Source organism: Panthera onca, chromosome A1 (genome assembly GCF_046562875.1).
Source record: "Panthera onca isolate mPanOnc1 chromosome A1, mPanOnc1 haplotype 2, whole genome shotgun sequence".
Lineage (NCBI taxonomy): Eukaryota > Metazoa > Chordata > Mammalia > Carnivora > Felidae > Panthera > Panthera onca.
In genome coordinates, this window is record NC_138339.1 from 128,518,007 (window position 1) to 128,533,982 (window position 15,976).

A 15,976-nucleotide genomic window follows, 5' to 3' on the forward strand; every position below is an offset into this window, starting at 1 on the left:
GGCCAAACCCACAGCACCTGACACTGGACAGGTGTCAGTCATACAGACACAAAGCCTGGGGAGGGAAGACACAGCACACCATACAGGGCCACTTGGGGGTTGCATGTGGGAACAGAGTACACAACCAGGGTTTGTGAGAGGCAGGCTTTATAGCATCAAGATGATGAGGTGGCCTCCTGCTTCCATGGGAAGATGTGATTGTCTTGTTTGAATAATTCAGTGGACTGGCAAGGAACTGACACCTGCTACTCACGTGTCAGGCAGCATGTAAGATTAGGCCTGCCTTGAGGGCAGGGCGAAGGGTACAGACCAAGACTGAGCAGATAGCCATGTGTTCTGGGAGCTCAGTGGGAGCTTGGGAGGGGCTTCTGGAAGCTGCCAGGGCCCAGGAGGTCACCTAGGAAGACAAATGAAAGTTCTCCTCTTGCTGGGTATGTTCCTATGGGTACTTCTTGAGGCTGTTCCTGCTGTATTTGAACCAAGTCAAACTTATTCCCAGTAGAGGACTGCCCCATTTTTCTGGCCTAATGGAGAGCACATATGTTGGGGTATCCTTGGGCCAGGGTCTGAAGGCTAGAAGCCCAGCCATCAGGATGGTGACTGACCCTAGTAAGTGCAAGTTCAGGCTGCTGGGAGGCAGGAAGCCCCACACAGTGTTCTTTCTCCCCACTGCTCCTTCTGCCCTGCAACTCTGGATCCAGGCTCACAGGATGGCTTTGGGGGCCAGGGGCCGGGTGGAGAGATGTGGCCTCAGGGTTACACACTGCATGTGTCCATGGTTCTGCCCTGTGATCAGGATTGTTGTCTTGGCTGCTGTTGACTCTGATAAGTCAGCTCCTCCCAGTGCACCCGTCAACCTAGCAGCCTCCACACCGCCCACACCATGCCTCCTTGCTTGTCTCCGCCCTGTGCAGGATGCACAGACTCCCCTGTGTCTTCCCGGAACTCATGCTAAGACTCTTCTGCCCTGCACTGGCCTTTCCCAACTCCTCCGACACTGGAGCATCTTCCCTGCAAAGTCTCATGTCCCTGTTATACCTTCCTGAAGTGTGTGTAAAAACACACAGTGCAGGGACGGTTTCTTAGGACATGAATCTGTTTTGCTTTCACCGAAAAGCTTAGGGAACTTTTCCTAAACCTGGGAAGGGGCTGGTGGTTTGGCCTGAAGGTTTTACAAGCAGCAAAAACCAGGGCCCCAGGCCTAGGTGCCGCCTAAGAACAGGAACCCAGGGAGAATGGCTGCATGCTTGGTTTGGCTGACGTCCACTCTAAATGCCAAATTGGAGTAATCAGGGAAGACATAAGATGTTAGGATCCTTCCCGAACCTTCTGCTCTGTGCAGGACCCCCCAAGAATATGGCATGACTCTAGGGAAGTAAAGAGACCTCCCTAAACCGAACAGATGCTGTGTTTCTCATCAATGTTGGTGAGTGGCATGCTTGTGAAAAAAAAAAAAAGTAATTTGTCTTAGAAACTTTGGAAAATGTGGAAAAGTACAAAGACAACCATCCTCCCCAGAACTCCACTGCCCAGAGGGAAGCATTGTTGCTGTTCTTGTACCTCTCCCTCCAGTCATACTTGATGCGCATTTATATATATATGTATATATGTATATATATATATATATTCATTCATACACATATATATATATTTTTAAAAATGTTTAAACATGCTTATTAATTTAAGAGAGAGAGAGAGAGAGAGAGAGAGACAGTGCGAACAGGGGAAAGACAAAGACAGAAAGACAGAATTTGAAGCAGGGCTCCAAGCTCTGAGCCGCACAGAGTCTGACATGGGGCTCAAGCCCACGAGCTGTGAGATCATGACCTGAGCCGAAGTCAGAAGAGCCCATACTTCATGAGCATTTAGATGTGGACATGTCCAGGTCACAGGATGGGGATTCCATGGGAAGGGTTTTGCTTGCTTACTTTGAGTTAACAGCTGCACCATATTCTACTCTGTGGATCTGTAATCACATAACCACTTCCCCTATTTTAGGTTATTTGGGTTGTTTCCAGATTTTTTTTTGCAATTATTAGTAATGCTGCAGTAAATATCCCAGCACGTCAATTTTTAGGTATGTCGCCAATCAAGTGATTTGTCAAATGACACCCTGCAAAGACCACCACTTGGGAGTAAAGGGGATCTCCTGACCTAGAGGTCCAAAGGCAGAGGCATGTGCCTATTTCCAGAAATCTTCCCCACAACGTTGTGTTTTTTTTTTTTTTTTTTTTTTTTTTTTAGTGGTCAAAAGTTTCCCTTTCTTGGGGCTGGTGTAGCAAGTAGGAATCCCTCTTGTCTGGCAGCCCTAACCTCACCTCATTCCACTTCACCCCACCTCCTTTTAGTTCTCCATTACTAAACTGGAAGCTAGCTATGCCTAACCTGAACAGAGCTTTGGAGACTTTGAAGAGAGAAGGGACAGGAGACAGACATTGGGGGTGAATGGAAAACCATTCTGGTAGCATTCCCTAGCCTCCCCCAAAAGCTTTTAAGGTGGATGCTTTTCTTGCCCCCAGTTGACAGATGAGAAAACTGAGGCACCAGACAGAGGCCGATTAGTTGCCCAAGGCCACAAAGTGAGTAAATGGCATTGCTGGAACATAAAAACAAGACAAACAAATCACCCCTTCCCCTGCCCCCCACATAGTGCAGAGAGGGGCTCTGATCTGAATGCAGATCATATGGTCTCTGGCAGGCTGGCTCCCGTACCCATCCGGCCCCTCCTGCTGCATTTTCTCTGCCGTGTTTCACACACCCCATCTTTCCGGTGGGTGTTCAGAACGCTCCCAATTCAGGACTGTTGAGCCTGACACTTCCTCTGCATTCATGTAGCTCAAAACTGCTGTCCACCTCCACCTACCACATCTGAAGCTGTGAGAAGGAAACTTGAAAATGCTACTGGAGCAGGAACGTCATGCTTTCCAGTGCGGGACCCATGTGACTCACTGTTGGGCTCGGAGCCTCTGGCACTGTTCCTCTGGGCGAGGGGGTCGCTGTGGCCAGAGGAGCTTTGTGAGGCTGAGATCTTTCCCGACCCACTCCCAGAAGAGAGGACACCCCAGACCTCCAAAGCTTCCTCCATAGATGCTCAGAGGAGAGGGATCCATACTGCAGGCATCCTCAGTGGCCACCACACACCCTGCACTCTCCCCAAGCCCAGGATCCTGCAAAGCTCCTGGGCCATCTTTCCAGAATTTTCTTCCCATCAAAGCCTAAGAAGCTGATGAAGAAAAAGCGGAGTGCATGGGAAGTGCTGTGGGTTGAATTGTGATCCCCAAAAGATATGTTAAATCCTAACCCCTGGTACTCCAGAATGTGATGTTATTTGGAAATAATCTGCAGATATAGTTAGTTAAGATGAAGTAATACTGTATTAGGGTGGGCCCTAAAGCCAAAGACCACGTGAGGATAAGGAGGCCACGTGAAGACACATGGAGAAGATGTCTGTGTGGTGAAGGAGAGGCTGGAGTGATGTAGCTGCGAACCAATGACTGCCACAGATTGCTGGCAATGGCCAGAAGCTAGGGCAAGGCAAGGAAGGATCGTGCTCTAGACACTCTGGAGGGAGTGTGGCCCTGCCAATGCCTCGACTTTGGATGTCTAGCCTCTGGAAGAGTGAGAGAACAAATGCCCGTTTTTTTTTGTTTTTTTTTTTAAGTTTATTTCTGAGAGAGAGAGAGACAGAGACAGAGACAGAGAGGGAGTTGGGGAAGGGCAGAGAAAGAGGGAGACACAGAATCTGAAGCAGGCTCCAAGCTCTGAGGTGTCAGAACGGAGCCTGAGTCAGGGCTTGAACTTAGAAACCCTGAGATCATGACCTGAGTCAAAGCCAGATGCTTAACTGACTGAGCCACCCGGGTGCCCCTAAATTCCTATTGTTTTGAGCCACCTTGTTTGCGGTCATTTGTCATGGCAGCTCTGGGACACTAATACAGAGGGTGAATTGGGGTGCTGACCCCTCTGAGGCATTCCTGCTCCTGGAGGCTGTAGAGGTGTCCATAAGAGAGGAGAGAAGTGTTTTTAGAGCATGGCACCTGAACTCAGCCTCTTGGCAATCTTACTGTTCCCTCCTGGGAGTCTCCCCATCTCTTCAGAGTCTCCAAGGTGCACTGGGCCTGCTGGTGCACACCTGATGACCAAGGATTAGTCTGGCAGAGGAGTTTTTGTATGTGACAGGATCAATACTGAGATTGGACTTTGTATGTCCAAACCTGAGGGTATAAAGAAATTTTCTTTAAATCACCTTAAAAAGTTTCTGATTAGAATTTTAAATTTGTTGGGGCGCTTGGGTGAATCAGTCGATTAAGTGGCTGACTCCCGATTTCAGCTTGGGTAATGCTCTCAGGGTTTGTGAGTTCAAGCTCCGCATTGGGCTCTGTGCTGACTGCTTGGAGCCTGCTTGGGATTCTCTCCCTCTCCCTCTCTGTCTCCCCCCTACCCCCTGCTCTATCTCTCTCAAAATGAATAAAAATAAACCTAAAAAAAATTTTTTTACCTTTATTCATTTTTGAGAGACAGAGAGAGACAGAGCACAAGTGGGCGAGGGGCAGAAGGAGAGGGTGGCACAGAATCCAAAACAGGCTCCAGGCTCTGAGCTGTCAGCACAGAGCCTGACGTGGGGCTCGAACTCACAGACTGTGAGATCCTGACCTGAGCTGAAGTCAGACACTCAACTGACTGAGCCACCCAGGTGCCCCTAAATAAAAATAAACTTTAAAAAAATCATAAAAAAAGAATTTTAAGTTTGTTTATCAGTACAAGGGACTCTATATCACTCTCTATTGCCCCCCTTCCCCATCTTTGTCTCTTTTCACCAGAAAGTTAAAATAGTTAATTCATCATCATAGTTGAATGGGGGAACTACCTGATTCTCCTACTCTTTTCTTTCTCTGGGAACTGCTGGCCAGGGAGGGAATACCTGGATATTTGTACCGATGGGGAAGAACCCTGGGTCAAGCCCAGCTTAGGCCAGAGTGAGCGTTAAAGCATAACACAGTGGGGGCAGAACCTTCCCCTTTCTGAAGCCAGCCCACAACTCAGATGATGTGGATCAGGGTAAAGTTCTCATCTTCCTCTTCCTTCTTTTGTGATTTGTCAGCGTTTGAAAATCCTTCATCCCCTTTAGATTTTGGACCTTATTGGCACTGACCCACCATTTGCTTATATGCAGGGTTTTTATTGTGTCCGGCTACTCTGAACTGTAGGTCCCAGGAAGGCAGGCTGTGTCTCCAGTGCCTAGCACATGCCTGGCACATATAGGTGATCAGGAAATAATTTATCGAGCCAATAACTTAGAAAAAGATTGTTGCTTTACAGAGATGCTTACTAACTGTGAGCTCAAATCCATGCGGAAGGCAACAGGGAGGACACAAACCCTTTTCTCTGAATAAGAACAATCATCAATACCATATACTTAGAGTGCCTTTAACTTCTTCAAAGCACTTTCATAGGTGAAATGTGGGTAAAGAGGGTGTTATAATCACCATGTCACTAATGGGGAAACTGAGGCTGTGTGGAGTGAAACGACAGACCGATGAGGACACAGGCCTGGGCAGGACTGGGACAGGAAGCCGGATCTCTCCGCTGGAGGCTGGGCCTGGTAGCCTGGATCAGTGAGGAGTGTTAAAACAGTGCTATTGACTTTGACATTGAAAAATAAAACAGTTGGCTCATTCAGCATTTTCTGAAATCTGTCCTAAGAACTTTGAGTCCTCCAAAAGCTTTGTAGGTCAGCAAACTCTGGTCTGTCTCATAGAGAATATAAGAGAATGTGTCACATTTATCTGTCAGAATCTCTGACAAGTCCTGTCCTAAGGGGCCCATTTAACCTCTTTGAGCGCTGTGTTGTCCTATGATTTTGGGCCTTAGAAACTTCCCTGACTCCTTCCTCTTTCCTTTCATTTCTAGTAATAAATAAACATTCTGCAGCAGACACCTTGCACGCTGTCAATTCTTTGGTTTCTTCCTCACAAGAAATGCTATTATTTGCCATTTTCAGATGATCTCATGAAGGAGAGGAGGGCACAGGGCAGAAACCTCATGGTTAGAGCCCCAGACGAGGCCAGTCCTCCCAGGCTCTTGGACTTGGTGATCTTCCTGCTCCCCAGGAAGGCGGGTGTCTCAGGCATAGCTGGGATCCTGGGCAGTAGAGAGAAAGAGCCCACTCCCGTCGTGGCAGCTGCCTTCCTGGAGTCCAGTGGAGCAGTCTGTAGTTAATTATTTGCTTCTCCTGGATAGCACTGCCTACGCCAACCTGCGGCTCCCTGGGCCGGATCGCACTACCCTCTCCATGCAGATTCATCTCGAACTTGTTTGATGCTTCTCCAAAGAGCTCCATCTGGTTCCCACACCATTTCTGACAGGTGGCTAACACGGCTCTCTGAAGCCCCCAGAACACCAGGAGGCATCTTCCGCAGGATTGACTTGGCTTTCATGTCATATTTCTGTCTCCCTGTCGTGTATTTGCCACGACCACAGACATTTGTATGAAAATGGAGTCTGTGTTTGTAAGGGCTCATCTGCTCAGGCTGCAGGGTGAGGAGGCGCTGGGGGGCAATCTGCGCAGCCCAGCACCCACCCACGCAGCTCTGCGGTTCCCCGCGTGAGATTTCTCTGGCCTCTGAGAGAGGGGGATGCCATCCGGCCGGGATTTATGGCCTGAGTGGGGCTCCCTGGGCCACAGTAGCATCTGCTTCAACATTGAAACAACGTCACTCTGTCTCCAAGCATATGTCCAGACCTGGGCCTTGTGGGCTGCGGGCTGCATTGTGGAGTGCTTGGCTGGACAGCAGGGCCAGCCTGAGGGGCCAGGGAAGGCCAGTGGGGAGTCCTAGGGCCAAATGATTATAAACAGGCTGCTAAGGTTAGAGATGAGCCACTGAAAACACACCAAGAGAGTGTCAGGGACTGGGTGGGAGCCAGCACAGGCCCCAGCCTGATGCAAGTCAACAGTGAGTGCATCATTGCTGCCATCCTTGTGAGCATGGAACATTAGCGTTTTCAAAGCATCTTTACCTCTGTTTGGTGTTTTCGGGATGGGGTGTTATGGACTAGAAGTCCGTGTTTCCCTCAAACTTGCATATTGAAGCCCTGACCCTGCAATGTGATAGTATTTGGAGGTGGGGCCTTTGGGAGGTAATTAGGTTTAGATGAGGCCCAGAGAGTGGGGCCCCCACAATAAGATCAGTGCCCTTGTAAGAAGAGAAAGAGACAACACAGCTTCCTCTGTCCACCAGGTGAGGACACAGTGAGAAGGATTTATCTGTAAACCAGGAAGACAACCCCCATGAGACCCTGACCATGCTGGCAGACTGATCTCAGACTTTTAGCCTCCAGACCTGTGAGAAGTGTCTGCTGATTAAGTCTCTGAGTCTGTGGCATTCTGGGACAGTAGTCTGAGCCATCTGAGGTGACAGGAAAGTGCAGCTGGCAGATGGAAGAGGTCTATCTCTTCCAGGTCACACAGGCCACGTTTTCCAGCCCCAAACTCCAAACTCCTTGCCTTGCACCCGTGGGTCTTGGTCAGGGAATTGCAAGCCACAGAGAATTCCAAGGAGGGCCGGGATGGGGAGGGGCACCTCGAGGGTGGGAATGGGGGATTGTCCACTCTGATGATGGGGGCCCACTCTGTGTCTGGTTCAGAGCAGGCCTGCCTCAGGGAACCTCCTCCTCTCCATTCTTAGTCTGCATGGTTCCCCCCCCCCCCCCCCGCCCCCTCCAATTTCACCTCCCAGAGTGCATTAGCCCTGGCCTGGCCACCTCAGCAAATGCCTGCTGAGCACCTACTACGTGGCACTTGCTCTTTAGGGGCTGGGGATACAGCAGTGAAGAAAATAGGCAAACTTCCTTGCCTCTGTGGGGTAAGCATTCTTGTGGAGGAAGAAAGACAATAAACAAAATCAGTAAGTGAAACATCGACTGTGTTAGAAGAGTAGGGATGGTTGGGAGAAAAATAAAGGTGAGCAGGGGGAATGGGGTGTAATGAAGAGGGAACTGAATTGTGATGACAGTCAGAGAAGGGGACATTTGAGTGAAGACTTGCAGGAAGCGAGAGAAGAGCCCTGCAGAAGTCTGGTGGAGAGCAACTGACAGAGGGCACAGGAGGTGCAATGTCCCTGGGGCAGCAGCACGTGGGTGCTTTTGAAGAATGGCCTGGCACCTGCAGTGAGTGGAGGCAAGGGAGAAAGGATTTGGAGGTGGGGATGGGGGAGGATTTTGGTTTTACTCAGGGGGAGATGGGAAGGTGCTGGGGGGCTCTGAGCAGACAAGTGATGATACCTCACTGTGTTTGACAGGAGCACTCTGCTGAGAGTGGGCAGTAGGGGACAAAGGTGGAAGCAGGAAGGCATATTGGGAGGCCGCTGTAGTGCAGTCCAGGTGAGAGATGGCAGCGGGAGGCCTGGACCAGCGAGAGGTAGGTGAAGGAGTCAGATTTTGAAATATTTGCCGACCATTTGGATGTGGAATGAGAGAGAGGAAGTGAGGATGCTTTTGGCACTAAGCAAATGGAAGGATGGATTTCCACTACCTGAGAGGTAGATGGATGTAGGAAGAACAGGCTTGCTGCAAAAAGACAGGATTTCCATCTGGGCAATTAAGGTTTTCAGCATTTATTTGAAATCCAAGTGAGGCTGGCGAGTGATCCCAGAGCTCAGGGGTGAGCCTGGGCTGGAGACATACAGTGGAGAAGGTCAGCACAGGGAGGGCACTGAAGGTCATGAGACTAGAAGATACCACAAGTGGGTGATTGTCGCCAAAGAGAAGATGCCAGAGCTTGTGAGTATCCTGAGCTGGTCAGTATTAAACAGTGGGGGAGGGGGTGCCTGGGTGGCTCAGTCGGTTGAGCATATGACTTCATCTCAGGTCGTGATCCTATGGTCTGTGGGTTCGAGCCTCGTGTCGGGCTCTGTGCTGACAGCTCAGGGCCTGGAGCCTGCTTTGGATTCAGTGTTTCCCTCTCTCTCTTCCCCTCCCCTGCTCATGCTCTGTCTCTCTCTCTGTTAAAAATAAATAAACATTAAAAAAAAAAACAACGGGGGAGAAGGGGGAGAAAACCAGGAGGATGTGCTTGCTGGAAGCTAAGACTTGTGTTTTTCATTCCTCTGGCAACCGTGCTCGGTTCAGGCACATGACCCACGTGAGTCTAAATAGAGTATATTCATGGCTTTTATTGGAATTCTAAGGAATACGAAGCTTTCTTCCAATTCATGGTGCTTAGTTGGGGGATCTGACTGGAGTTGTTGGTAGCCGTTTTAGCCACTGGAGTGAATAGCCAGCGCAGAATCAAAATCACAGACAAAGAAGGAAACACAGCTCTGATAGACATCATCTGATAGAAAATCCTGGAGTTATAGTTTCCCAGTTTTGCTGAAGTCAGTTTGAACTGGATTTCTGTCATTTGCAACCAAAGACTTCTGACCAAAGCAGTGAGGTGTGCCCCTATTCTGATATCATTCATGTGGAAAACCACTTCACCCCCTCCCCATTTTGAGGCTCCCCCTCCCCCAAGTTGAACCCCTGTCTCGTTTGGCATTGCTCCTCTTTCCACAGGGACATCTTACAGTAGTCAACCTTTATTTGGGGCTGAGCAAAGGGAGAATGAAGAGAAAGTCATGGAGAATGATTGAGGAGGATTTTTTGTTTGTTTGGTGGTTCATTATTGGCTTTTAAAAATTATTTTTAAAATGCATTATTCTTCATTTTTTAATTCACTTTATAATGTTTATTATTTTTATTATTATTTGCTTTATTTACTTATTTATTTTTAGAGAAGCAGATGACAGGACCATACCAGTAGTTTCCGCCCAGAGGGCTGTGACAGAGGTGAACTTGAGAAGCCGAGGTGAACTTGAGAAGCCGAGGCTCCCAGGCTGGTGAGCTCCTAAACTCAGGAATAGGCAGAGTGATGGGTTCAAGAGAAGTAGAAATCTTGGAGTCGTGACATATTGACCTGAAGGGTTGGCGGGGAGATGGAGTCAAGGAGAACTCCTATTTTTGTTTTTTGTTTTTTTTGTTTTCTGTTTTGTTTGGTTTCTGTTTTGTCTGCAGCACGTGGGTGGACCGTGGAAAGCCACTGAGTCAGAGCAAGGGTTGAAAGGAACCAGCCCCTGGGAAGGCCCAGAGGGCCCAGTCCAGGCCTGGGCCCTTGCAGCCCCCTCCCCATACTGGCAATCTCTTGCTGTGTCCACATGTTTGCTTTTGAGGGACGTTTTCCCTCCATGCTTTGAAGCTACTTAATTCATTAGTTCTTCATCATTTATGTCCTATTTCATTATGTTATAATCTTTACAGTTGTTAATTTGCATTTCATTTCCTGCAGTGACAAAAAACCCCCAAAACTCTACCCATGAAAAATGTTATTGTTGTAAATATTAATACAAGTCACAAATGATCACCATCCAGAGCCCATTTCACGTAGCAACGGCTCCCTTCGTCTGAGGCTGGGAAGATTGCAGTAATTACCAAACTCAAGAGCTCTGCATGCCCTGAGGGCTGAACGAGGCAGAACCAGTCTTAAGCCCTGAGATAGTATTAAAAGAGTCAGAAAAAACTGCACCTGAGGACAGCCACATCCCACTCTTGTACCTAGTGTCACTCCTGACCCAGACCTCACACAGTCTGCACCTGGGCCTCTCAGAGGCTCAAGAGGGACAGATGGCTGTCTCTATGCCCCACAGGTAGAGGAGAGCCTGTGCCCAAGAGGACAGAGGAGGAGAAAAGCCAAGATGAGGTGAGGCGGCCCTGGGAGGAGAGGACAGGGTGGGCAGTGGGGGAGCTGCTGTAAGTGCTCCAGTTCCAACCACCCCCCCTCATATCTTCTCTCCTGGTCCAGAATAGGACTTGTGCTTTGTGCCCTTTTAAGGAAAACCGTGTTGCAAAGAATAACTTCTTTGCATTGAAGACCAGAGATAACCAATACTTCTAGCCCCTGAACGAGTTGCTTAAGTGTCTAGACCTGGTAAGGAAAACCTGTCAGTCCTGAAGCAGTTTTGTGGCCCTGTAGGAAGTGCTGGACCGAGCCAGGGGCTGCTGAGTCACAGCTCTGCCCGCTGGGACCCAGTGCTGTGCAGGGAGGTTAAAGCTGCAAGTGCATCCCTGCTGTGGGCCTGTGACTTAGTACTGTTCCAGACCATACCTGGGTCCCAGGTCTAACCACTGACTGGCTCCTGCCTGCACCCGACCCCAGGATGAGCCCCAGCTCTGGTTGCAGACCTGTTTGGACCCCACCTCTGATGAAGCCCTTACCCTGGGCCTTACTCTTGCTCCAGTTACTGGTTCCAGATAGATACCCCCCCCCGCCCCCCCCGCCCCATTCCATTCACTTTTTCCCAGTATAGCCTTGGCTTTAGTAGAATGCATGGATCTCCCTTGTCACTCACATCGAGTTCACAGGTTGGTCAGACAGGGGCAGTGGCTGCTGGAAATCCCTCCCCTGGGATCCCTTTCCTCAGTGTTTGTAGTGCCCATCCCTATTCCTCCAGAACACCTTCTCCAGTCAGTCCAGTCCTCATGGACTTGTCCCGCCATGGGCAACCGGAGGGCTGGTCCCCCCTGACTTTCTGGTTTTGTGTGGTTGTCTTGCTAATATTAACAGCCCTATGGATTCTTCATAGTCCTTAGCCTCTAATCTTCTCGAAGAGGTCAGGAGATTGAAACCAGGTCATTCCATTGTGCAGAGGGCAAAGGATGCAAAGGAAGTTGCTCAAAGTCATACAACATGTAAACCACATATCTAATGGGTTTGAACCAGGTGGTCCCGTGCTCTCTTTTCTTTTAAAACATTTCTTCCTTTCTTTTTTTTTTTGGAAGATGTTAACCCCATAGAAAAGTTGGAAGAACTGTGTTTTCCTGTTAATCGGTTGCCTTACCCACTCCACTTTTCTCTCTTTATATACAGACACCATTTACTTTTACCAAATCGTCCAGAAATGGGCTGGGACATTTGTGACACTTGACTCCTAGATGCATGGGATTCTCAAGAGCACATATCTAATTCAGAGTCTCACTGGGCATTGAGGCTGCGAAATGGCTGTAGTGCTCCTCAGTTGAGGGCAGGCAGAAAGTCGGCTCTTTGCAGAGTCTAGAATGGTGGTCTGTGTAAGGTCTCACAATCAGAATTTGTCGGACTACTTCCTTGTGGTTAGATTCAAGCCAGACAGCTCTGTCAGGAACACTAACCGTGTAGGTGCCTCCCACTGCCCACAGGCAGGGGGCTGGTGCCTGTGCTCTTGTGGAAGTGCAGCCAGCCTCCTGGTTAGTTTGGGGGTTGCCCCATCACTCCACTGCGAACTCACTGTTCTCCCTCCTGAAGGGCTCAGGACCCACCACACACTGAGGTTGAGTGATACCCTTTTCCCCTTGATAGGCTTATTCCCGCTAGTTTTCATGATTCTTAACTGACCTAACATTTCTAGTTCTGTCGTCTCTTCTACATTTATTAGTTGGGATTCTCTTATGAGAGATTTTTCTTTTTTTCTCTCCTTTCTTCCTTCCCTGGCCCTCTTTTTTGGAGTATCACTGTGGACTCATAGATTCCCCCCCACCACCTCCCCCATTAAATGTGCTAGAATCTCCACAATTATCATTCTTCTTCTCCTTCCTCTTTCCTACTTCTCCCCCTCTCCTCCTCCTCCTCCTCCTCCTCCTCCTCCTCCTCCTCCTCCTCTTCTTCTTCTTCTTCTTCTTCTTCTTCTTCTTCTCCTTCTTCTCCTTCTTCTCCTTCTTCTCCTTCTTCTCCTTCTTCTTCTTCATCAGTAACCTCTCTGCCCAGCATGGAGCTCAAACTTCTGACCAGGAGATCAATAGTTGCATGCTCTACTGACTGAGCCAGCCAGGCACCCCATCACTATTCTTTTTGATGGTAAATTTGTCCCAAATTCTTGTGTCTTTTTAAAAATGTTTATTGGGGTGCCTGGGTGGCGCAGTCGGTTAAGCGTCCGACTTCAGCCAGGTCACGATCTCGCGGTCCGTGAGTTCGAGCCCCGCGTCAGGCTCTGGGCTGATGGCTCGGAGCCTGGAGCCTGCTTCCAATTCTGTGTCTCCCTCTCTCTCTGCCCCTCCCCCGTTCATGCTCTGTCTCTCTCTCTGTCCCAAAAATAAATAAAAAACGTTGAAAAAAAATGTTTATTTATATTATTTTGAGAGAGAGAGAGAGAGAGAGAGAGAGAGAGAGAGAGAGCAAGCACATGCATGGGAGAGGGGCAAAGACAGGGAGAGAGAGAATCTCAAGTAGGCTCCAGGCTGAGTGTAGAGCCTGACGAGTGCTTCATTCCCATGACTGTGAGATCATGACCGAGTCAAAATCAAGAGTCAGCTGCATAACTTACTGAGCCACCAACCCAGTAACCCCGGTTCTTGTGTCTTTGAAACATGACCCCATTAAGTCTTTGATAAGTCCCTTGCTTTCTGGTCCAAGAGCTTCCAGGTTCACTTTGTACTCTCTTTGCTCTAGAACTAGCTAGCTGCTTTTCCAAGAAGCCCTAGTTTTTTCCCCCTTTGGTCTCCTCACAAGCTGGATATAGAGAATATACCTATTTCTTATAGAATGGGCCTCTCAGAGAGATCTGTAATATAGATCTTAAATCACTATTTGAATGTGATATCTGTGGTGATGCTGGTTGTGACAAATGGAGATGACCTTTGGGCAGTAACAAATGACCAACTAGAATGCTAAGCATGAGCTCGGTTACCCATAAACCAAGGTACTGAGTGGGTTGAGCAGTGCCCCCCAGAAGATATTTCCATATTCATATTATCAGACCTGTGAATATGACCTTTTTGGAAAAAAGGATCTTTGTAGATATAATTAAGTTGAAGATCTTTTGAGGAGAGCATCTACCCAGGTCTACCCAGGACTACCCAGGTCCTAGATCCAATGATTTGGATCCTTATGAGAGAGAAGGCAGGTACAGACACTGAGGAGAAGGCCATGTAAAGATGTTACCAGAATCTATGGTTATCCAGAGATTAGTGCCTGCAGCTGCAATCCAAGGAGTGCCTAGAGTCACAAGAACCTGGAAGGGACAAGGAATTCTCTCCTAGAGCTTTCAGAGGAAGTCTGGCCCTGTGAACAACTTGATTTTGGATGTCTGGATTCCAGAACTGTGAGAGAAGAAATTTCTGTCGTTTTAAGCTACCCAGTTTGTGGTGTTTTGTGAAGGCAGGCCCAGGAAGGTCACACTGGCGCCAAGAAAACAAAATTTGCCTGAAAAAGCATCAAGGTAGTTAAAATAGAGGAAATCACAGTGGTGTCAGACCTCCGTATGTTTCCACTATAGTATTGTTTTTACCTGAAATCACTGCTCAGATCCTCTAAGGTCTTGACTCAGCTCTGCCCCCATGATCCTGGTGGCTGGTGCTGTGGCCGTGGCTCTGTGGTGTTTGCCATGGCCAGCAGAATGGCTGACAGAGTACCCCCAGATAGAGGGACGGCCTGCTCTGGGCCCTGCATCCAGGCATCTGAGGGGCCGCCTCTATCAGGTAGCTGACGGCCCAGCCCGACACCGCCCCCCAGTGCAGAAGGCCGAGTGGCTGACTGCATCTCTGATTCCCTGGTCTGTGCGTGCAGGGCCACATAAATGGAGAAGCAACACAGAAGGGTTGTGGCCTAGGGGACAAAACTAAGGTGATGCCAATGTGCTGATCTGGAGCCACTGGTAGCAGCCCCCACGGCGCAGGTTTGGGGTCCAAACAGCAAAGCTAGGTGGGGGCCGGAGGGCTAGAAGGCGTCTGATGGAAAGCTGGTGTGGTGGGGCTCAGTGGCTCAGTGCACCTGATCTAATGTGGTGAGGGGGTCTGCCGGAGGGTGTGGTGCCAAGCCCCAAAGGGTTGAGAAGGCGGGCTTATAGCCAACCCATCCCGGTGATTGTCTGGTCTGACTCAGGGGAGGGATGGCTCTTGTGAGCGCCATGTTTCTCTCAGAAGAGTCAGGGTTAATTTCAGGTAGAGTCGTGTGTGACCTCAGGCTCTGCTGAGTGTTTTCGTCCCCTGAGTGTTTTGGGGCTTTTGAGAAGGTGGGTCTTCGAAACTGAACCAGGTCGGGGCACCTGTGTCCGGCCTCGTGGTCTGGGCCATAGGCATGAGGGAACTCCAGAGGAGTGTTTTCTGCAGAAGCCTCCCACCCCCCACCCCTGGGGCATGCAGAACGTGGGCCTTTAGACTAGAGGAGGTCAGGGGGAAATGACCTTGTGCCCAGCTCTGAAATAGTGACACTGCTATGACCTGCCTGATCTCCACTAACGGCCAAACAGAACCATAAATTCCGATTAGGAAAAGATGCTGGTTGGCAATGACATACAAAAAAGTTTGTGATTAGTGAACTGTAAAAGCTAACATGACATGCTCATAATTGGGATGTATTTACTGCGTGAAAAACACCACACTGCCATTGGGACAAAGTGACTTTGAGGGAACTTTCTAAAGGAGGCTGACACAACTTCCCTCTTTTGCTTACCAAACAGCAGTGACCATTATTGATGGTGCTTTTCAAACAGCAGCTACAGAGAGAGAGGAGCTGTGATTTCTTGTCAGAACTACTTTACGGTGTCGTATTTTCCGGGTGTTTAAGAAGCCCTGTTCATTTGCAGCATTACCCTGGGTGATTTATGGACCCTCAAAAAGCTTACTTCATTTCAATGTTTTAGACATTTCGCTTTTTTTTACAACAAACCTTCTTCCAATATAATCAATGGAGGTTTCTCCATCTGGCCTGGGAGGGGAGTGCCGTGTGGGTTTATAGCAAAATCAATATGAGGATAAATGGACAGCAAAGAAAGTCCATTGTCAGGGTGGAAAGAGGCTTTTAAGTCCCTGGCCCAGCGGCAAAGCCGTCGGCAGGGGATGGTCTGGAGGCTGGCCCTGCTCAACGTGGTTGCGGTGTGGTTTCCTCACTGACCAGCCCAGAGGGGTTGGGGGCAACAGCCAGGCGGTGCAGAGAGGGCTCAGCCACTCTTTAATTAAATAAGTTTCTTTGTAA